The sequence below is a fragment of the Triturus cristatus genome, chromosome 3_1 (assembly GCF_964204655.1).
Source record: "Triturus cristatus chromosome 3_1, aTriCri1.1, whole genome shotgun sequence".
NCBI lineage: Eukaryota > Metazoa > Chordata > Amphibia > Caudata > Salamandridae > Triturus > Triturus cristatus.
In genome coordinates this window covers 118272927-118294918 of record NC_140583.1, presented here as the reverse complement: position 1 = coordinate 118294918, position 21992 = coordinate 118272927, and positions in this window count along the sequence as shown.

Genomic DNA, 21992 nt, shown 5'->3' with positions numbered 1-21992 from the left:
TTTCAAGATTTGTTTCAGGTTTCTGGAGAGCGGATTCCTGAAAAAAAATATATGTTAGTTTTATGAAAAAGGTGAGAGTGTTACTTCAAAAAATTTATTTAAATGTAGTTTGAGGATAAGATTTATTTTAGTATTTCAAGAAGTTAATTAAAATTTTCTTTTAGGATTAGGGAGAATGGATGCCTGAAACAAGTTTTTTCAAGATTTGTTTCAGGTTTCTGGAGAGTGGATTCCTGAAAAAAAAAATATGTTTGTTCTCTGAAAAAGGTGAGAGTGTTACTTGAAAAAATTGATTTAAAAGTAGTTTGAGGATAAATGTGATTGAATAATTTCAACAAGTTAATTAAAATTTTCGTTTAGGATTAGGAAGATTGGATGCCTGAAAGAAGTTTTTTAAGATTAGTTTTAGGTTTCTGGAGAGTGGATTCCTGAAAAAAAATATATCTTAGTTTTATGAAAAAGGTGAGAGTGTTACTTCAAAAAATTGATTTAAATGTAGTTTGAGGATAAGATTTTTTTTAGTATTTCAAGAAGTTAATTAAAATTTTCTTTTAGGATTAGGGAGAATGGATGCCTTAAACAAGTTTTTTCAAGATTTGTTTCAGGTTTCTGGAGAGTGGATTCCTGAAAAAAAAATATGTTTTTTCTATGAAAAAGGTGAGAGTGTTACTTCAAAAAGTTGATTTAAACGTAGTTTGAGGATAAATGTGATTGAATTATTTCAACAAGTTAATTAAAATTTTCGTTTAGGATTAGGAAGATTGGAATGCTTGAAATAAGTTTTTTAAGATTAGTTTTAGGTTTCTGGAGAGTGGATTCCTGAAAAAAAATATATGTTAGTTTTATGAAAAAGGTGAGAGTGTTACTTCAAAAAATTGATTTAAATGTAGTTTGAGGATTAGATTTTTTTAGTATTTCAAGAAGTTAATTAAAATTTTCTTTTAGGATTAGGGAGAATGGATGCCTTAAACAAGTTTTTTCAAGATTAGTTTTAGGTTTCTGGAGAGTGGATTCCTGAAAAAAAATATATGTTAGTTTAATGAAAAAGGTGCGAGTGTTACTTCAAAAAATTGATTTAAATGTAGTTTGAGGATAAGATTTATTTTAGTATTTCAAAAAATTAATTAAAATGTTCTTTTAGGATTAGGGAGAATGGATGCCTTAAACAAGTTTTTTCAAGATTTGTTTCAGGTTTCTGGAGAGCGGATTCCTGAAAAAAAATATATGTTAGTTTTATGAAAAAGGTGAGAGTGTTACTTCAAAAAATTGATTTAAATGTAGTTTGAGGATAAGATTTATTTTAGTATTTCAAGAAGTTAATTAAAATTTTCTGTTAGGATTAGGGAGAATGGATGCCTTAAACAAGTTTTTTCAAGATTTGTTTCAGGTTTCTGGAGAGCGGATTCCTGAAAAAAAAATATATGTTAGTTTTATGAAAAAGATGAGAGTGTTACTTCAAAAAATTGATTTATATGTAGTTTGAGGATAAGATTTATTTTAGTATTTCAAGAAGTTAATTAAAATTTTCTTTTAGGATTAGGGAGAATGGATGCCTTAAACAAGTTTTTTCAAGATTTGTTTTAGGTTTCTGGAGAGTGGATTCGTGAAAACAAAATATGTTCATTTTATGAAAAAGGTGAGTGTGTTACTTCAAAAAATTGATTTAAATGTAGTTTGAGAATAAGGTTGATTGCATTATTTCAACAAGTTAATTAAAATTTTCTTTTAGGATTAGGGAGAATGGATGCCTTACACAAGTTTTTTCAAGATTAGTTTCAGGTTTATGGAGAGTGGATTCCTGAAAAAAAAATACGTTTGTTTTATGAAAAAGGTGAGAGTGTTACTTCAAAAAATTGATTTAAAAGTAGTTTGAGGATAAATGTGATTGAATTATTTCAACAAGTTAATTAAAATTTTCGTTTAGGATTAGGAAGATTGGATGCCTGAAAGAAGTTTTTTTAGATTAGTTTTAGGTTTCTGGAGAGTGGATTCCTGAAAAAAAATATATGTTAGTTTAATGAAAAAGGTGCGAGTGTTACTTCAAAAAATTGATTTAAATGTAGTTTGAGGATAAGATTTATTTTAGTATTTCAAAAAATTAATTAAAATGTTCTTTTAGGATTAGGGAGAATGGATGCCTTAAACAAGTTTTTTCAAGATTTGTTTCAGGTTTCTGGAGAGCGGATTCCTGAAAAAAAATATATGTTAGTTTTATGAAAAAGGTGAGAGTGTTACTTCAAAAAATTGATTTAAATGTAGTTTGAGGATAAGATTTATTTTAGTATTTCAAGAAGTTAATTAAAATTTTCTGTTAGGATTAGGGAGAATGGATGCCTTAAACAAGTTTTTTCAAGATTTGTTTCAGGTTTCTGGAGAGCGGATTCCTGAAAAAAAATATATGTTAGTTTTATGAAAAAGATGAGAGTGTTACTTCAAAAAATTGATTTAAATGTAGTTTGAGGATAAGATTTATTTTAGTATTTCAAGAAGTTAATTAAAATTTTCTTTTAGGATTAGGGAGAATGGATGCCTGAAACAAGTTTTTTCAAGATTTGTTTCAGGTTTCTGGAGAGTGGATTCCTGAAAAAAAAAATATGTTTGTTCTATGAAAAAGGTGAGAGTGTTACTTGAAAAAATTGATTTAAAAGTAGTTTGAGGATAAATGTGATTGAATTATTTCAACAAGTTAATTAAAATTTTCGTTTAGGATTAGGAAGATTGGATGCCTGAAAGAAGTTTTTTAAGATTAGTTTTAGGTTTCTGGAGAGTGGATTCCTGAAAAAAAATATATCTTAGTTTTATGAAAAAGGTGAGAGTGTTACTTCAAAAAATTGATTTAAATGTAGTTTGAGGATAAGATTTATTTTAGTATTTCAAGAAGTTAATTCAAATTTTCTTTTAGGATTAGGGAGAATGGATGCCTTAAACAAGTTTTTTTAAGATTTGTTTCAGGTTTCTGGAGAGCGGATTCCTGAAAAAAAATATATGTTAGTTTTATGAAAAAGGTGAGAGTGTTACTTCAAAAAATTGATTTAAATGTAGTTTGAGGATAAGATTTATTTTAGTATTTCAAGAAGTTAATTAAAATTTTCTTTTAGGATTAGGGAGAATGGATGCCTTAAACAAGTTTTTTCAAGATTTGTTTCAGGTTTCTGGAGAGTGGATTCTTGAAAAAATATATATGTTAGTTTTATGAAAAAGGTGAGAGTGTTACTTCAAAAAATTGATTTAAATGTAGTTTGAGGATAAGATTTTTTTTAGTATTTCAAGAAGGTAATTAAAATTTTCTTTGAGGATTAGGGAGAATGGATGCCTTAAACAAGTTTTTTCAAGATTTGTTTCAGGTTTCTGGAGAGTGGATTCCTGAAAAAAAAATATGTTTGTTCTATGAAAAAGGTGAGAGTGTTACTTCAAAAAATTGATTTAAACGTAGTTTGAGGATAAATGTGATTGAATTATTTCAACAAGTTAATTAAAATTTTCGTTTAGGATTAGGAAGATTGGAATGCTTGAAATAAGTTTTTTAAGATTAGTTTTAGGTTTCTGGAGAGTGGATTCCTGAAAAAAAATATATGTTAGTTTTATGAAAAAGGTGAGAGTGTTACTTCAAAAAATTGATTTAAATGTAGTTTGAGGATTAGATTTTTTTAGTATTTCAAGAAGTTAATTAAAATTTTCTTTTAGGATTAGGGAGAATGGATGCCTTAAACAAGTTTTTTCAAGATTTGTTTTAGGTTTCTGGACGGTGGATTCGTGAAAACAAAATATGTTCATTTTATGAAAAAGGTGAGTGTGTTACTTCAAAAAATTGATTTAAATGTAGTTTGAGAATAAGGTTGATTGCATTATTTCAACAAGTTAATTAAAATTTTCTTTTAGGATTAGGGAGAATGGATGCCTTACACAAGTTTTTTCAAGATTAGTTTCAGGTTTATGGAGAGTGGATTCCTGAAAAAAAAATACGTTTGTTCTATGAAAAAGGTGAGAGTGTTACTTCAAAAAATTGATTTAAAAGTAATTTGAGGATAAATGTGATTGAATTATTTCAACAATTAATTAAAATTTTCGTTTAGGATTAGGAAGATTGGATGCCTGAAAGAAGTTTTTTTAGATTAGTTTTAGGTTTCTGGAGAGTGGATTCCTGAAAAAAAATATATGTTAGTTTTATGAAAAAGGTGAGAGTGTTACTTCAAAAAATTGATTTAAATGTAGTTTGAGGATAAGATTTATTTTAGTATTTCAAGAAGTTAATTCAAATTTTCTTTTAGGATTAGGGAGAATGGATGCCTTAAACAAGTTTTTTCAAGATTTGTTTCAGGTTTCTGGAGAGCGGATTCCTGAAAAAAATATATGTTAGTTTTATGAAAAAGGTGAGAGTGTTACTTCAAAAAATTGATTTAAAAGTAGTTTGAGGATAAGATTTATTTTTAGTATTTCAAGAAGTTAATTAAAATTTTCTTTTAGGATTAGGGAGAATGGATGCCTTAAACAAGTTTTTTCAAGATTTGTTTCAGGTTTCTGGAGAGCGGATTCCTGAAAAAAAATATATGTTAGTTTTATGAAAAAGGTGAGAGTGTTACTTCAAAAAATTGTTTTAAATGTAATTTGAGGATAAGATTTATTTTAGTATTTCAAGAAGTTAATTAAAATGTTCTTTTAGGATTAGGGAGAATGGATGCCTTAAACAAGTTTTTTCAAGATTTGTTTCAGGTTTCTGGAGAGCGGATTCCTGAAAAAAAACTATATGTTAGTTTTATGAAAAAGGTGAGAGTGTTACTTCAAAAAATTGATTTAAAAGTAGTTTGAGGATAAGATTTATTTTTAGTATTTCAAGAAGTTAATTAAAATTTTCTTTTAGGATTAGGGAGAATGGATGCCTGAAACAAGTTTTTTCAAGATTTGTTTCAGGTTTCTGGAGAGTGGATTCCTGAAAAAAAATATGTTTGTTCTATGAAAAAGGTGAGAGTGTTACTTGAAAAAATTGATTTAAAAGTAGTTTGAGGATAAATGTGATTGAATTATTTCAACAAGTTAATTAAAATTTTCGTTTAGGATTAGGAAGATTGGATGCCTGAAAGAAGTTTTTTAAGATTAGTTTTAGGTTTCTGGAGAGTGGATTCCTGAAAAAAAATATATCTTAGTTTTATGAAAAAGGTGAGAGTGTTACTTCAAAAAATTGATTTAAAAGTAGTTTGAGGATAAGATTTATTTTTAGTATTTCAAGAAGTTAATTCAAATTTTCTTTTAGGATTAGGGAGAATGGATGCCTTAAACAAGTTTTTTCAAGATTTGTTTCAGGTTTCTGGAGAGCGGATTCCTGAAAAAAAATATATGTTAGTTTTATGAAAAAGGTGAGAGTGTTACTTCAAAAAATTGATTTAAATGTAGTTTGAGGATAAGATTTATTTTAGTATTTCAAGAAGTTAATTAAAATTTTCTTTTAGGATTAGGGAGAATGGATGCCTGAAACAAGTTTTTTCAAGATTTGTTTCAGGTTTCTGGAGAGTGGATTCCTGAAAAAAAAATATGTTTGTTCTATGAAAAAGGTGAGATTGTTACTTGAAAAAATTGATTTAAAAGTAGTTTGAGGATAAATGTGATTGATTTATTTCAACAAGTTAATTAAAATTTTCGTTTAGGATTAGGAAGATTGGATGCCTGAAAGAAGTTTTTTAAGATTCGTTTTAGGTTTCTGGAGAGTGGATTCCTGAAAAAAAATATATCTTAGTTTTATGAAAAAGGTGAGAGTGTTACTTCAAAAAATTGATTTAAATGTAGTTTGAGGATAAGATTTATTTTAGTATTTCAAGAAGTTAATTCAAATTTTCTTTTAGGATTAGGGAGAATGGATGCCTTAAACAAGTTTTTTCAAGATTTGTTTCAGGTTTCTGGAGAGCGGATTCCTGAAAAAAAATATATGTTAGTTTTATGAAAAAGGTGAGTGTTACTTCAAAAAATTGATTTAAATGTAGTTTGAGGATAAGATTTATTTTAGTATTTCAAGAAGTTAATTAAAATTTTCTATTAGGATTAGGGAGAATGGATGCCTTAAACAAGTTTTTTCAAGATTTGTTTCAGGTTTCTGGAGAGTGGATTCCTGAAAAAAAAATATGTTTGTTCTATGAAAAAGGTGAGAGTGTTACTTGAAAAAATTGATTTAAAAGTAGTTTGAGGATAAATGTGATTGAATTATTTCAACAAGTTAATTAAAATTTTCGTTTAGGATTAGGAAGATTGGATGCCTGAAAGAAGTTTTTTAAGATTAGTTTTAGGTTTCTGGAGAGTGGATTCCTGAAAAAAAATATATCTTAGTTTTATGAAAAAGGTGAGAGTGTTACTTCAAAAAATTGATTTAAATGTAGTTTGAGGATAAGATTTATTTTAGTATTTCAAGAAGTTAATTAAAATTTTCTTTTAGGATTAGGGAGAATGGATGCCTTAAACAAGTTTTTTCAAGATTTGTTTCAAGTTTATGGAGAGTGGATTCCTGAAAAAAAAATATGTTTGTTCTAAGAAAAAGGTGAGAGTGTTACTTCAAAAAATTGATTTAAACGTAGTTTGAGGATAAATGTGATTGAATTATTTCAACAAGTTAATTAAAATTTTCGTTTAGGATTAGGAAGATTGGAATGCTTGAAATAAGTTTTTTAAGATTAGTTTTAGGTTTCTGGAGAGTGGATTCCTGAAAAAAATATATGTTAGTTTTATGAAAAAGGTGAGTGTTACTTCAAAAAATTGATTTAAATGTAGTTTGAGGATAAGATTTATTTTAGTATTTCAAGAAGTTAATTAAAATTTTCTTTTAGGATTAGGGAGAATGGATGCCTTAAACAAGTTTTTTCAAGATTTGTTTCAGGTTTCTGGAGAGCGGATTCCTGAAAAAAAACTATGTTAGTTTTATGAAAAAGGTGAGAGTGTTACTTCAAAAAATTGATTTAAAAGTAGTTTGAGGATAAGATTTATTTTTAGTATTTCAAGAAGTTAATTAAAATTTTCTTTTAGGATTAGGGAGAATGGATGCCTTAAACAAGTTTTTTCAAGATTTGTTTCAGGTTTCTGGAGAGCGGATTCCTGAAAAAAAATATATGTTAGTTTTATGAAGAAGGTGAGAGTGTTACTTCAAAAAAATGATTTAAATGTAGTTTGAGGATAAGATTTATTTTAGTATTTCAAGAAGTTAATTAAAATTTTCTTTTAGGATTAGGGAGAATGGATGCCTTAAACAAGTTTTTTCAAGATTTGTTTCAGGTTTCTGGAGAGTGGATTCCTGAAAAAAAAATATGTTTGTTCTATGAAAAAGGTGAGAGTGTTACTTGAAAAAATTGATTTAAATGTAGTTTGAGGATAAATGTGATTGAATTATTTCAACAAGTTAATTAAAATTTTCGTTTAGGATTAGGAAGATTGGATGCCTGAAAGAAGCTTTTTAAGATTAGTTTTAGGTTTCTGGAAAGTGGATTCCTGGAAAAAAATATATCTTAGTTTTATGAAAAAGGTGAGAGTGTTACTTCAAAAAATTGATTTAAATGTAGTTTGAGGATAAGATTTATTTTAGTATTTCAAGAAGTTAATTAAAATGTTCTATTAGGATTAGGGAGAATGGATGCCTTAAACAGGTTTTTTCAAGATTTGTTTCAGGTTTCTGGAGAGTGGATTCCTGAAAAAAAAATATGTTTGTTCTATGAAAAAGGTGAGAGTGTTACTTCAAAAAATTGATTTAAACGTAGTTTGAGGATAAATGTGATTGAATTATTTCAACAAGTTAATTAAAATTTTCGTTTAGGATTAGGAAGATTGGAATGCTTGAAATAGGTTTTTTAAGATTAGTTTTAGGTTTCTGGAGAGTGGATTCCTGAAAAAAATATATGTTAGTTTTATGAAAAAGGTGAGAGTGTTACTTCAAAAAATTGATTTAAATGTAGTTTGAGGATAAGATTTTTTTTAGTATTTCAAAAAGTTAATTAAAATGTTCTTTTAGGATTAGGGAGAATGGATGCCTTTAACAAGTTTTTTCAAGATTTGTTTCAGGTTTCTGGAGAGAGGATTCCTGAAAAAAAAATATGTTTGTTCTATGAAAAAGGTGAGAGTGTTACTTCAAAAAATTGATTTAAACGTAGTTTGAGGATAAATGTGATTGAAATATTTCAACAAGTTAATTAAAATTTTCGTTTAGTATTAGGAAGATTGGAATGCTTGAAATAAGTTTTTTAAGATTAGTTTTAGGTTTGTGGAGAGTGGATTCCTGAAAAAAAATATATGTTAGTTTTATGAAAAAGGTGAGAGTGTTACTTCAAAAAATTGATTTAAATGTAGTTTGAGGATAAGATTTTTTTTAGTATTTCAAGCAGTTAATTAACATTTTCTTTTAGGATTAGGGAGAATGGATGCCTTAAACAAGTTTTTTCAAGATTTGTTTCAGGTTTCTGGAGAGTGGATTCCTGAAAAAAAAATATATGTGTTCTATGAAAAAGGTGAGAGTGTTACTTGAAAAAATTGATTTAAAAGTAGTTTGAGGATAAATGTGATTGAATAATTTCAACAAGTTAATTAAAATTTTCGTTTAGGATTAGGAAGATTGGATGCCTGAAAGAAGTTTTTTAAGATTAGTTTTAGGTTTCTGGAGAGTGGATTCCTGAAAAAAAATATATGTTAGTTTTATGAAAAAGGTGAGAGTGTTACTTCAAAAAATTGATTTAAATGTAGTTTGAGGATAAGATTTATTTTAGTATTTCAAGAAGTTAATTAAAATTTTCTTTTAGGATTAGGGAGAATGGATGCCTTAAACAAGTTTTTTCAAGATTTGTTTCAGGTTTCTGGAGAGCGGATTCCTGAAAAAAAACTATATGTTAGTTTTATGAAAAAGGTGAGAGTGTTACTTCAAAAAATTGATTTAAAAGTAGTTTGAGGATAAGATTTATTTTTAGTATTTCAAGAAGTTAATTAAAATTTTCTTTTAGGATTAGGGAGAATGGATGCCTTAAACAAGTTTTTTCAAGATTTGTTTCAGGTTTCTGGAGAGCGGATTCCTGAAAAAAAATATGTTAGTTTTATGAAAAAGGTGAGAGTGTTACTTCAAAAAATTGATTTAAATGTAGTTTGAGGATAAGATTTATTTTAGTATTTCAAGAAGTTAATTAAAATTTTCTTTTAGGATTAGGGAGAATGGATGCCTTAAACAAGTTTTTTCAAGATTTGTTTCAGGTTTCTGGAGAGTGGATTCCTGAAAAATAAATATGTTTGTTCTATGAAAAAGGTGAGAGTGTTACTTCAACAAATTGATTTAAATGTAGTTTGAGAATAAATGTGATTGAATTATTTCAACAAGTTAATTAAAATTTTCGTTTAGGATTAGGAAGATTGGATGCCTGAAAGAAGTTTTTTAAGATTAGTTTTAGGTTTCTGGAGAGTGGATTCCTGGAAAAAAATATATCTTAGTTTTATGAAAAAGGTGAGAGTGTTACTTCAAAAAATTGATTTAAATGTAGTTTGAGGATAAGATTTATTTTAGTATTTCAAGAAGTTAATTCAAATTTTCTTTTAGGATTAGGGAGAATGGATGCCTTAAACAAGTTTTTTCAAGATTTGTTTCAGGTTTCTGGAGAGCGGATTCCTGAAAAAAATATATGTTAGTTTTATGAAAAAGGTGAGAGTGTTACTTCAAAAAATTGATTTAAATGTAGTTTGAGGATAAGATTTATTTTAGTATTTCAAGAAGTTAATTAAAATGTTCTATTAGGATTAGGGAGAATGGATGCCTTAAACAATTTTTTCAAGATTTGTTTCAGGTTTCTGGAGAGTGGATTCCTGAAAAAAAAATATGTTTGTTCTATGAAAAAGGTGAGAGTGTTACTTGAAAAAATTGATTTAAAAGTAGTTTGAGGATAAATGTGATTGAATAATTTCACCAAGTTAATTAAAATTTTCGTTTAGGATTAGGAAGATTGGGTGCCTGAAAGAAGTTTTTTAAGATTAGTTTTAGGTTTCTGGAGAGTGGATTCCTGAAAAAAGTATATGTTAGTTTTATGAAAAAGGTGAGAGTGTTACTTCAAAAAATTGATTTAAAAGTAGTTTGAGGATAAGATTTATTTTAGTATTTCAAGAAGTTAATTAAAATTTTCTTTTAGGATTAGGGAGAATGGATGCCTTAAACAAGTTTTTTCAAGATTTGTTTCAGGTTTCTGGAGAGCGGATTCCTGAAAAAAAACTATGTTAGTTTTATGAAAAAGGTGAGAGTGTTACTTCAAAAAATTGATTTAAAAGTAGTTTGAGGATAAGATTTATTTTTAGTATTTCAAGAAGTTAATTAAAATTTTCTTTTAGGATTAGGGAGAATGGATGCCTTAAACAAGTTTTTTCAAGATTTGTTTCAGGTTTCTGGAGAGCGGATTCCTGAAAAAAAATATATGTTAGTTTTATGAAGAAGGTGAGAGTGTTACTTCAAAAAATTGATTTAAATGTAGTTTGAGGATAAGATTTATTTTAGTATTTCAAGAAGTTAATTAAAATTTTCTTTTAGGATTAGGGAGAATGGATGCCTTAAACAAGTTTTTTCAAGATTTGTTTCAGGTTTCTGGAGAGTGGATTCCTGAAAAAAAAATATGTTTGTTCTATGAAAAAGGTGAGAGTGTTACTTGAAAAAATTGATTTAAATGTAGTTTGAGGATAAATGTGATTGAATTATTTCAACAAGTTAATTAAAATTTTCGTTTAGGATTAGGAAGATTGGATGCCTGAAAGAAGCTTTTTAAGATTAGTTTTAGGTTTCTGGAGAGTGGATTCCTGGAAAAAAATATATCTTAGTTTTATGAAAAAGGTGAGAGTGTTACTTCAAAAAATTGATTTAAATGTAGTTTGAGGATAAGATTTATTTTAGTATTTCAAGAAGTTAATTAAAATGTTCTATTAGGATTAGGGAGAATGGATGCCTTAAACAGGTTTTTTCAAGATTTGTTTCAGGTTTCTGGAGAGTGGATTCCTGAAAAAAAAATATGTTTGTTCTAAGAAAAAGGTGAGAGTGTTACTTGAAAAAATTGATTTAAAAGTAGTTTGAGGATAAATGTGATTGAATTATTTCAACAAGTTAATTAAAATTTTCGTTTAGGATTAGGAAGATTGGATGCCTGAAAGAAGTTTTTTAAGATTAGTTTTAGGTTTCTGGAGAGTGGATTCCTGAAAAAAAATATATCTTAGTTTTATGAAAAAGGTGAGAGTGTTACTTCAAAAAATTGATTTAAATGTAGTTTGAGGATAAGATTTATTTTAGTATTTCAAGAAGTTAATTCAAATTTTCTTTTAGGATTAGGGAGAATGGATGCCTTAAACAAGTTTTTTCAAGATTTGTTTCAGGTTTCTGGAGAGCGGATTCCTGAAAAAAATATATGTTAGTTTTATGAAAATGTGAGAGTGTTACTTCAAAAAATTGATTTATAAGTAGTTTAAGGATAAATGTGATTGAATTATTTCAATAAGTTAATTAAAATTTTCGTTTAGGATTAGGAAGATTGGATGCCTGAAAGAAGTTTTTTAAGATTAGTTTTAGGTTTCTGGAGAGTGGATTCCTGAAAAAAAATATATCTTAGTTTTATGAAAAAGGTGAGAGTGTTACTTCAAAAAATTGATTTAAATGTAGTTTGAGGATAAGATTTATTTTAGTATTTCAAGAAGTTAATTAAAATTTTCTTTTAGGATTAGGGAGAATGGATGCCTTAAACAAGTTTTTTCAAGATTTGTTTCAAGTTTATGGAGAGTGGATTCCTGAAAAAAAAATATGTTTGTTCTATGAAAAAGGTGAGAGTGTTACTTCAAAAAATTGATTTAAACGTAGTTTGAGGATAAATGTGATTGAATTATTTCAACAAGTTAATTAAAATTTTCGTTTAGGATTAGGAAGATTGGAATGCTTGAAATAAGTTTTTTAAGATTAGTTTTAGGTTTCTGGAGAGTGGATTCCTGAAAAAAATATATGTTAGTTTTATGAAAAAGGTGAGAGTGTTACTTCAAAAAATTGATTTAAATGTAGTTTGAGGATAAGATTTTTTTTAGTATTTCAAAAAGTTAATTAAAATGTTCTTTTAGGATTAGGGAGAATGGATGCCTTTAACAAGTTTTTTCAAGATTTGTTTCAGGTTTCTGGAGAGAGGATTCCTGAAAAAAAAATATGTTTGTTCTATGAAAAAGGTGAGAGAGTTACTTCAAAAAATTGATTTAAACTTAGTTTGAGGATAAATGTGATTGAAATATTTCAACAAGTTAATTAAAATTTTCGTTTAGTATTAGGAAGATTGGAATGCTTGAAATACGTTTTTTAAGATTAGTTTTAGGTTTGTGGAGAGTGGATTCCTGAAAAAAAATATATGTTAGTTTTATGAAAAAGGTGAGAGTGTTACTTCAAAAAATTGATTTAAATGTAGTTTGAGGATAAGATTTTTTTTAGTATTTCAAGCAGTTAATTAACATTTTCTTTTAGGATTAGGGAGAATGGATGCCTTAAACAAGTTTTTTCAAGATTTGTTTCAGGTTTCTGGAGAGCGGATTCCTGAAAAAAAACTATATGTTAGTTTTATGAAAAAGGTGAGAGTGTTACTTCAAAAAATTGATTTAAAAGTAGTTTGAGGATAAGATTTATTTTTAGTATTTCAAGAAGTTAATTAAAATTTTCTTTTAGGATTAGGGAGAATGGATGCCTTAAACAAGTTTTTTCAAGATTTGTTTCAGGTTTCTGGAGAGCGGATTCCTGAAAAAAAATATATGTTAGTTTTATGAAAAAGGTGAGAGTGTTACTTCAAAAAATTGATTTAAATGTAGTTTGAGGATAAGATTTATTTTAGTATTTCAAGAAGTTAATTAAAATTTTCTTTTAGGATTAGGGAGAATGGATGCCTTAAACAAGTTTTTTCAAGATTTGTTTCAGGTTTCTGGAGAGTGGATTCCTGAAAAAAAAATATGTTTGTTCTATGAAAAAGGTGAGAGTGTTACTTCAACAAATTGATTTAAATGTAGTTTGAGGATAAATGTGATTGAATTATTTCAACAAGTTAATTAAAATTTTTGTTTAGGATTAGGAAGATTGGATGCCTGAAAGAAGTTTTTTAAGATTAGTTTTAGGTTTCTGGAGAGTGGATTCCTGGAAAAAAATATATCTTAGTTTTATGAAAAAGGTGAGAGTGTTACTTCAAAAAATTGATTTAAATGTAGTTTGAGGATAAGATTTATTTTAGTATTTCAAGAAGTTAATTCAAATTTTCTTTTAGGATTAGGGAGAATGGATGCCTTAAACAAGTTTTTTCAAGATTTGTTTCAGGTTTCTGGACAGCGGATTCCTGAAAAAAATATATGTTAGTTTTATGAAAAAGGTGAGAGTGTTACTTCAAAAAATTGATTTAAATGTAGTTTGAGGATAAGATTTATTTTAGTATTTCAAGAAGTTAATTAAAATGTTCTATTAGGATTAGGGAGAATGGATGCCTTAAACAGGTTTTTTCAAGATTTGTTTCAGGTTTCTGGAGAGTGGATTCCTGAAAAAAAAATATGTTTGTTCTATGAAAAAGGTGAGAGTGTTACTTGAAAAAATTGATTTAAAAGTAGTTTGAGGATAAATGTGATTGAATTATTTCAACAAGTTAATTAAAATTTTCGTTTAGGATTAGGAAGATTGGATGCCTGAAAGAAGTTTTTTAAGATTCGTTTTAGGTTTCTGGAGAGTGGATTCCTGAAAAAAAATATATCTTAGTTTTATGAAAAAGGTGAGAGTGTTACTTCAAAAAATTGATTTAAATGTAGTTTGAGGATAAGATTTATTTTAGTATTTCAAGAAGTTTATTCAAATTTTCTTTTAGGATTAGGGAGAATGGATGCCTTAAACAAGTTTTTTCAAGATTTGTTTCAGGTTTCTGGAGAGCGAATTCCTGAAAAAAAATATATGTTAGTTTTATGAAAAAGGTGAGAGTGTTACTTCAAAAAATTGATTTAAATGTAGTTTGAGGATAAGATTTATTTTAGTATTTCAAGAAGTTAATTAAAATTTTCTATTAGGATTAGGGAGAATGGATGCCTTAAACAAGTTTTTTCAAGATTTGTTTCAGGTTTCTGGAGAGTGGATTCCTGAAAAAAAAATATGTTTGTTCTATGAAAAAGGTGAGAGTGTTACTTGAAAAAATTGATTTAAAAGTAGTTTGAGGATAAATGTGATTGAATTATTTCAACAAGTTAATTAACATTTTTGTTTAGGATTAGGAAGATTGGATGCCTGAAAGAAGTTTTTTAAGATTAGTTTTAGGTTTCTGGAGAGTGGATTCCTGAAAAAAAATATATCTTAGTTTTATGAAAAAGGTGAGAGTGTTACTTCAAAAAATTGATTTAAATGTAGTTTGAGGATAAGATTTATTTTAGTATTTCAAGAAGTTAATTAAAATTTTCTATTAGGATTAGGGAGAATGGATGCCTTAAACAAGTTTTTTCAAGATTTGTTTCAGGTTTCTGGAGAGTGGATTCCTGAAAAAAATATATGTTAGTTTTATGAAAAAGGTGAGAGTGTTACTTCAAAAAATTGATTTAAATGTAGTTTGAGGATAAGATTTATTTTAGTATTTCAAGAAGTTAATTAAAATTTTCTATTAGGATTAGGGAGAATGGATGCCTTAAACAAGTTTTTTCAAGATTTGTTTCAGGTTTCTGGAGAGTGGATTCCTGAAAAAAAAATATGTTTGTTCTATGAAAAAGGTGAGAGTGTTACTTGAAATAATTGATTTAAAAGTAGTTTGAGGATAAATGTGATTGAATTATTTCAACAAGTTAATTAAAATTTTCGTTTAGGATTAGGAAGATTGGATGCCTGAAAGAAGTTTTTTAAGATTAGTTTTAGGTTTCTGGAGAGTGGATTCCTGAAAAAAAATATATGTTAGTTTTATGAAAAAGGTGAGTGTTACTTCAAAAAATTTATTTAAATGTAGTTTGAGGATAAGATTTATTTTAGTATTTCAAGAAGTTAATTAAAATTTTCTTTTAGGATTAGGGAGAATGGATGCCTTAAACAAGTTTTTTCAAGATTTGTTTCAGGTTTCTGGAGAGCGGATTCCTGAAAAAAAACTATGTTAGTTTTATGAAAAAGGTGAGAGTGTTACTTCAAAAAATTGATTTAAAAGTAGTTTGAGGATAAGATTTATTTTTAGTATTTCAAGAAGTTAATTAAAATTTTCCTTTAGGATTAGGGAGAATGGATGCCTTAAACAAGTTTTTTCAAGATTTGTTTCAGGTTTCTGGAGAGCGGATTCCTGAAAAACAATATATGTTAGTTCTATGAAAAAGGTGAGAGTGTTACTTGAAAAAATTGATTTAAAAGTAGTTTGAGGATAAATGTGATTGAATTATTTCAACAAGTTAATTAAAATTTTCGTTTAGGATTAGGAAGATTGGATGCCTGAAAGAAGTTTTTTAAGATTAGTTTTAGGTTTCTGGAGAGTGGATTCCTGAAAAAAAATATATCTTAGTTTTATGAAAAAGGTGAGAGTGTTACTTCAAAAAATTGATTTAAATGTAGTTTGAGGATAAGATTTATTTTAGTATTTCAAGAAGTTAATTAAAATTTTCTTTTAGGATTAGGGAGAATGGATGCCTTAAACAAGTTTTTTCAAGATTTGTTTCAAGTTTATGGAGATTGGATTCCTGAAAAAAAAATATGTTTGTTCTATGAAAAAGGTGAGAGTGTTACTTCAAAAAATTGATTTAAACGTAGTTTGAGGATGAATGTGATTGAATTATTTCAACAAGTTAATTAAAATTTTCGTTTAGGATTAGGAAGATTGGAATGCTTGAAATAAGTTTTTTAAGATTAGTTTTAGGTTTCTGGAGAGTGGATTCCTGAAAAAAATATATGTTAGTTTTATGAAAAAGGTGAGAGTGTTACTTCAAAAAATTGATTTAAATGTAGTTTGAGGATAAGATTTTTTTTAGTATTTCAAAAAGTTAATTAAAATGTTCTTTTAGGATTAGGGAGAATGGATGCCTTTAACAAGTTTTTTCAAGATTTGTTTCAGGTTTCTGGAGAGAGGATTCCTGAAAAAAAAATATGTTTGTTCTATGAAAAAGGTGAGAGTGTTACTTCAAAAAATTGATTTAAACGTAGTTTGAGGATAAATGTGATTGAAATATTTCAACAAGTTAATTAAAATTTTCGTTTAGTATTAGGAAGATTGGAACGCTTGAAATAAGTTTTTTAAGATTAGTTTTAGGTTTGTGGAGAGTGGATTCCTGAAAAAAAATATATGTTAGTTTTATGAAAAAGGTGAGAGTGTTACTTCAAAAAATTGATTTAAATGTAGTTTGAGGATAAGATTTTTTTTAGTATTTCAAAAAGTTAATTAAAATGTTCTTTTAGGATTAGGGAGAATGGATGCCTTTAACAAGTTTTTTCAAGATTTGTTTCAGGTTTCTGGAGAGAGGATTCCTGAAAAAAAAATATGTTTGTTCTATGAAAAAGGTGAGAGTGTTACTTCAAAAAATTGATTTAAACGTAGTTTGAGGATAAATGTGATTGAAATATTTCAACAAGTTAATTAAAATTTTCGTTTAGTATTAGGAAGATTGGAATGCTTGAAATAATTTTTTTAAGATTAGTATTAGGTTTGTGGAGAGTGGATTCCTGAAAAAAAATATATGTTAGTTTTATGAAAAAGGTGAGAGTGTTACTTCAAAAAATTGATTTAAATGTAGTTTGAGGATAAGATTTTTTTTAGTATTTCAAGCAGTTAATTAACATTTTCTTTTAGGATTAGGGAGAATGGATGCCTTAAACAAGTTTTTTCAAGATTTGTTTCAGGTTTCTGGAGAGTGGATTCCTGAAAAAAAAATATGTTTGTTCTATGAAAAAGGTGAGAGTGTTACTTGAAAAAATTGATTTAAAAGTAGTTTGAGGATAAATGTGATTGAATAATTTCAACAAGTTAATTAAAATTTTCGTTTAGGATTAGGAAGATTGGATGCCTGAAAGAAGTTTTTTAAGATTAGTTTTAGGTTTCTGGAGAGTGGATTCCTGAAAAAAAATATATGTTAGTTTTATGAAAAAGGTGAGAGTGTTACTTCAAAAAATTGATTTAAATGTAGTTTGAGGATAAGATTTATTTTAGTATTTCAAGAAGTTAATTAAAATTTTCTTTTAGGATTAGGGAGAATGGATGCCTTAAACAAGTTTTTTCAAGATTTGTTTCAGGTTTCTGGAGAGCGGATTCCTGAAAAAAAACTATATGTTAGTTTTATGAAAAAGGTGAGAGTGTTACTTCAAAAAATTGATTTAAAAGTAGTTTGAGGATAAGATTTATTTTTAGTATTTCAAGAAGTTAATTAAAATTTTCTTTTAGGATTAGGGAGAATGGATGCCTTAAACAAGTTTTTTCAAGATTTGTTTCAGGTTTCTGGAGAGCGGATTCCTGAAAAAAAATATATGTTAGTTTTATGAAAAAGGTGAGAGTGTTACTTCAAAAAATTGATTTAAATGTAGTTTGAGGATAAGATTTATTTTAGTATTTCAAGAAGTTAATTAAAATTTTCTTTTAGGATTAGGGAGAATGGATGCCTTAAACAAGTTTTTTCAAGATTTGTTTCAGGTTTCTGGAGAGTGGATTCCTGAAAAAAAAATATGTTTGTTCTATGAAAAAGGTGAGAGTGTTACTTCAAAAAATTGATTTAAACGTAGTTTGAGGATAAATGTGATTGAAATATTTCAACAAGTTAATTAAAATTTTCGTTTAGTACTAGGAAGATTGGAATGCTTGAAATAAGTTTTTTAAGATTAGTTTTAGGTTTGTGGAGAGTGGATTCCTGAAAAAAAATATATGTTAGTTTTATGAAAAAGGTGAGAGTGTTACTTCAAAAAATTGATTTAAATGTAGTTTGAGGATAAGATTTTTTTTAGTATTTCAAGCAGTTAATTAACATTTTCTTTTAGGATTAGGGAGAATGGATGCCTTAAACAATTTTTTCAAGATTTGTTTCAGGTTTCTGGAGAGTGGATTCCTGAAAAAAAAATATGTTTGTTCTATGAAAAAGGTGAGAGTGTTACTTGAAAAAATTGATTTAAAAGTAGTTTGAGGATAAATGTGATTGAATAATTTCACCAAGTTAATTAAAATTTTCGTTTAGGATTAGGAAGATTGGGTGCCTGAAAGAAGTTTTTTAAGATTAGTTTTAGGTTTCTGGAGAGTGGATTCCTGAAAAAAATATATGTTAGTTTTATGAAAAAGGTGAGAGTGTTACTTCAAAAAATTGATTTAAATGTAGTTTGAGGATAAGATTTATTTTAGTATTTCAAGAAGTTAATTAAAATTTTCTTTTAGGATTAGGGAGAATGGATGCCTTAAACAAGTTTTTTCAAGATTTGTTTCAGGTTTCTGGAGAGCGGATTCCTGAAAAAAAACTATGTTAGTTTTATGAAAAAGGTGAGAGTGTTACTTCAAAAAATTGATTTAAAAGTAGTTTGAGGATAAGATTTATTTTTAGTATTTCAAGAAGTTAATTAAAATTTTCTTTTAGGATTAGGGAGAATGGATGCCTTAAACAAGTTTTTTCAAGATTTGTTTCAGGTTTCTGGAGAGCGGATTCCTGAAAAAAAATATATGTTAGTTTTATGAAGAAGGTGAGAGTGTTACTTCAAAAAATTGATTTAAATGTAGTTTGAGGATAAGATTTATTTTAGTATTTCAAGAAGTTAATTAAAATTTTCTATTAGGATTAGGGAGAATTGATGCCTTAAACAGGTTTTTTCAAGATTTGTTTCAGGTTTCTGGAGAGTGGATTCCTGAAAAAAAAATATGTTTGTTCTATGAAAAAGGTGAGAGTGTTACTTGAAAAAATTGATTTAAAAGTAGTTTGAGGATAAATGTGATTGAATTATTTCAACAAGTTAATTAAAATTTTCGTTTAGGATTAGGAAGATTGGATGCCTGAAAGAAGTTTTTTAAGATTAGTTTTAGGTTTCTGGAGAGTGGATTCCTGAAAAAAAATATATCTTAGTTTTATGAAAAAGGTGAGACTGTTACTTCAAAAAATTGATTTAAATGTAGTTTGAGGATAAGATTTATTTTAGTATTTCAAGAAGTTAATTCAAATTTTCTTTTAGGATTAGGGAGAATGGATGCCTTAAACAAGTTTTTTCAAGATTTGTTTCAGGTTTCTGGAGAGCGGATTCCTGAAAAAAAATATATGTTAGTTTTATGAAAAAGGTGAGAGTGTTACTTCAAAAAATTGATTTAAATGTAGTTTGAGGATAAGATTTATTTTAGTATTTCAAGAAGTTAATTAAAATTTTCTATTAGGATTAGGGAGAATGGATGCCTTAAACAAGTTTTTTCAAGATTTGTTTCAGGTTTCTGGAGAGTGGATTCCTGAAAAAAAAATATGTTTGTTCTATGAAAAAGGTGAGAGTGTTACTTGAAAAAATTGATTTAAAAGTAGTTTGAGGATAAATGTGATTGAATTATTTCAACAAGTTAATTAAAATTTTCGTTTAGGATTAGGAAGATTGGATGCCTGAAAGAAGTTTTTTAAGATTAGTTTTAGGTTTCTGGAGAGTGGATTCCTGAAAAAAAATATATCTTAGTTTTATGAAAAAGGTGAGAGTGTTACTTCAAAAAATTGATTTAAATGTAGTTTGAGGATAAGATTTATTTTAGTATTTCAAGAAGTTAATTAAAATTTTCTTTTAGGATTAGGGAGAATGGATGCCTTAAACAAGTTTTTTCAAGATTTGTTTCAAGTTTATGGAGAGTGGATTCCTGAAAAAAAAATATGTTTGTTCTATGAAAAAGGTGAGAGTGTTACTTCAAAAAATTGATTTAAACGTAGTTTGAGGATAAATGTGATTGAATTATTTCAACAAGTTATTTAAAATTTTCGTTTAGGATTAGGAAGATTGGAATGCTTGAAATAGGTTTTTTAAGATTAGTTTTAGGTTTCTGGAGAGTGGATTCCTGAAAAAAATATATGTTAGTTTTATGAAAAAGGTGAGAGTGTTACTTCAAAAAATTGATTTAAATGTAGTTTGAGGATAAGATTTTTTTTAGTATTTCAAAAAGTTAATTAAAATGTTCTTTTAGGATTAGGGAGAATGGATGCCTTTAACAAGTTTTTTCAAGATTTGTTTCAGGTTTCTGGAGAGCGGATTCCTGAAAAAAAACTATATGTTAGTTTTATGAAAAAGGTGAGAGTGTTACTTCAAAAAATTGATTTAAAAGTAGTTTGAGGATAAGATTTATTTTTAGTATTTCAAGAAGTTAATTAAAATTTTCATTTAGGATTAGGGAGAATGGATGCCTTAAACAAGTTTTTTCAAGATTTGTTTCAGGTTTCTGGAGAGCGGATTCCTGAAAAAAAATATATGTTAGTTTTATGAAAAAGGTGAGAGTGTTACTTCAAAAAATTGATTTAAATGTAGTTTGAGGATAAGATTTATTTTAGTATTTCAAGAAGTTAATTAAAATTTTCTTTTAGGATTAGGGAGAATGGATGCCTTAAACAAGTTTTTTCAAGATTTGTTTCAGGTTTCTGGAGAGTGGATTCCTGAAAAAAAAATATGTTTGTTCTATGAAAAAGGTGAGAGTGTTACTTCAACAAATTGATTTAAATGTAGTTTGAGGATAAATGTGATTGAATTATTTCAACAAGTTAATTAAAATTTTCGTTTAGGATTAGGAAGATTGGATGCCTGAAAGAAGTTTTTTAAGATTAGTTTTAGGTTTCTGGAGAGTGGATTCCTGGAAAAAAATATATCTTAGTTTTATGAAAAAGGTGAGAGTGTTACTTCAAAAAATTGATTTAAATGTAGTTTGAGGATAAGATTTATTTTAGTATTTCAAGAAGTTAATTCAAATTTTCTTTTAGGATTAGGGAGAATGGATGCCTTAAACAAGTTTTTTCAAGATTTGTTTCAGGTTTCTGGAGAGCGGATTCCTGAAAAAAATATATGTTAGTTTTATGAAAAAGGTGAGAGTGTTACTTCAAAAAATTGATTTAAATGTAGTTTGAGGATAAGATTTATTTTAGTATTTCAAGAAGTTAATTAAAATGTTCTATTAGGATTAGGGAGAATGGATGCCTTAAACAGGTTTTTTCAAGATTTGTTTCAGGTTTCTGGAGAGTGGATTCCTGAAAAAAAAATATGTTTGTTCTATGAAAAAGGTGAGAGTGTTACTTGAAAAAATTGATTTAAAAGTAGTTTGAGGATAAATGTGATTGAATTATTTCAACAAGTTAATTAAAATTTTCGTTTAGGATTAGGAAGATTGGATGCCTGAAAGAAGTTTTTTAAGATTAGTTTTAGGTTTCTGGAGAGTGGATTCCTGAAAAAAAATATATCTTAGTTTTATGAAAAAGGTGAGAGTGTTACTTCAAAAAATTGATTTAAATGTAGTTTGAGGATAAGATTTATTTTAGTATTTCAAGAAGTTAATTCAAATTTTCTTTTAGGATTAGGGAGAATGGATGCCTTAAACAAGTTTTTTCAAGATTTGTTTCAGGTTTCTGGAGAGCGGATTCCTGAAAAAAAATATATGTTAGTTTTATGAAAAAGGTGAGAGTGTTACTTCAAAAAATTGATTTAAATGTAGTTTGAGGATAAGATTTATTTTAGTATTTCAAGAAGTTAATTAAAATTTTCTATTAGGATTAGGGAGAATGGATGCCTTAAACAAGTTTTTTCAAGATTTGTTTCAGGTTTCTGGAGAGTGGATTCCTGAAAAAAAAATATGTTTGTTCTATGAAAAAGGTGAGAGTGTTACTTGAAAAAATTGATTTAAAAGTAGTTTGAGGATAAATGTGATTGAATTATTTCAACAAGTTAATTAACATTTTCGTTTAGGATTAGGAAGATTGGATGCCTGAAAGAAGTTTTTTAAGATTAGTTTTAGGTTTCTGGAGAGTGGATTCCTGAAAAAAAATATATCTTAGTTTTATGAAAAAGGTGAGAGTGTTACTTCAAAAAAGTTGATTTAAATGTAGTTTGAGGA